This window comes from Monodon monoceros, unplaced genomic scaffold, assembly GCF_005190385.1.
Source record: "Monodon monoceros isolate NGI ecotype Baffin Bay Population unplaced genomic scaffold, NGI_Narwhal_1 Contig5914_ctg1, whole genome shotgun sequence".
NCBI classification, from domain to species: Eukaryota; Metazoa; Chordata; class Mammalia; order Artiodactyla; family Monodontidae; genus Monodon; species Monodon monoceros.
In genome coordinates this window covers 5651-7674 of record NW_021701689.1, presented here as the reverse complement: position 1 = coordinate 7674, position 2024 = coordinate 5651, and the positions used below count along the sequence as shown (strand labels likewise).

Below are 2024 nucleotides of genomic sequence, written 5' to 3'. Positions count from 1 at the left end.
GGGTCAACTGTATGGTGATAGATGAAAAATAAATTTTTGGTGGTGAGCACATTGTAGGGTATACAGATGTAGAAATATAATGCCATAAATCAAGATTACCTCAATAAAAAATAAATCATTGTAAATGAAAAAATGTAGATGGATATTTTCGTTTTCAAGCACCAAAAACTTTTAAAAAACTTTAATTGGCTAATATAGCGCACATGTTAAGCAGACTTTTAAAGAGACCCTACATCTTGAGTGGGTTAAGTAATGATTTATAACCATCTTGAAACATGTTTAACTCGGTTTTTCTAGTGACATGAGATTAAACATGGAAACCAAACTGTGTTTCACTCACAACATATAAGCAAAGAAACTGCATGGACATGTGTAGATTTATGCAAAAGCCCGGTGATACAACTACGTTTAGCTTTTCAGATGAGGTACATACGGCCACCCACTCACCCTGTATTATCTCACCAAACACAAGAGCAGCAACTTTTCTATTTCAATACAATTATGGGCAGAAATTATATGATATAAAATAGAGGTTCTTCCATAAAGGTTAAGATTTAGCATATAAGCAGGGAAGACAAAAGCAAAGTTCCCATGAAGTCAAAAATAATACCACACTGGTCCAGTGCTCCATGAAACTCTGAGTTAAATTATAGTCCTCAAAGGCGTGTACTTGGATCCAGATTCACCAAGACACTTCAGTATGCTTCAAACTGGCTCAACATCATCTTCCTGCTGTATTCATAAGCCAAAAATAGTGCCGCATTGGCAGGGAACGCTCGAATCAAAGTAGCTTTCAGACCAGAATATAAAGCTGCTACTCCTTCCTTTTTCACAACACTTAAAAGAGTTCTGATAAATCCTGCCTGTTTTCCAAACATGGAAAGAACCTGAATTCTGGATTTGATACAATCCACTGGGTATATGACAAGCCAAAGGCAAATTCCAGCAATTCCACCGCTTAACATCAAGGGGACAGGGCCTAGTTCATCTTTTGATCCATCCGAGGCAAAAAACGAGCGGCTCAGTTCATAGCCACCGAAGAAGAAGAAATAGCCTGGTACTACTTGAAACAGAGTGCTCGTGAGTCCGTGGTAGAAGCCCAAGGGGCCATCCTTTCTAAGGATACTCTTCGCGACGGACCAAACTGTATTATGGCTTTTTGCTGTCCTCCCTGACATCTCCAGTTCGTGCATGGTCTGCAGCCGGCACTTCACCAGCTCAGTGGGGCACAGGGCCAGCGCGGCAAACGCAGAGGCGACGGAACCAGCGGCCGCAGTCTGCAGATCATTCAGCTTCGCCTGCTTGTCCAATCCAACCACTTTCCTCACGAACTGTTGGCAGAAGCCGTAGCACAAGAAGAGGACTGACTTCTCGGCGACGTAGGCCATCAGCGCGGGGGCCGGTCCCTTTGTAGAAGCCCCGCAAGCCCACCTGGGAGTACGTCTTCAGGCCACAGTCGACGAGGCCCTTGTACAGGCCAGGGAACGTCTGCATCTTCACTTGCATTGTGTCGAAGGGCTGCCCGGTCAGGACGCAGGCTGTGCCCCCAAGGGCCCCCGCGGTGAGGTCGACGGCGGCTTGGATGGCAGGATTGGATTTCATGTTCGCCCACTCTTCTGCTGGTCTCCGAGGAAGGGAACTCTCTGGAGCTTAGGAGGCCGTCCCGTGTCCAGCCGCCTGCTCTTGGCTCTCTCTCCGGCGCGGGAGAAGCCGCTTAACCCCAGACTAGGCCGCGGGCCGCCCTCCCCACGCACTGAAATACCCCCCGGCCCGCGGGCCCGCGCGCGCCTCTCCTGGCGCCCTGCGGCCTCCGCGTCTGGGCCCTAAACCCGTCAGCCGCCCTCCCGCTCGCTCCGCGCCGCCAGGCAGTCCCAGCGCCCGCGGGCCCCGGGGCAGACTAGAGAAACACTTCTAATGACTCTCAATACAGCAGTAGAAAGCTGTCCGATAAACTCCTGCGATTACGGCCAGAAACTCTAGGCGCTGCTGCGGCGGACGAAGACTTGCCTTCCTGTTCGGCCAGA

General features: G+C 49.6%; 1 pseudogene; it reads right to left on the bottom strand.

Annotated features, from left to right (window-relative positions):
• Window positions 1–695: 695 nt before the first annotated feature.
• Window positions 696–1602, bottom strand: LOC114890558 (annotated as a pseudogene).
• Between the last annotated feature and the right edge of the window lie 422 nt (window positions 1603–2024).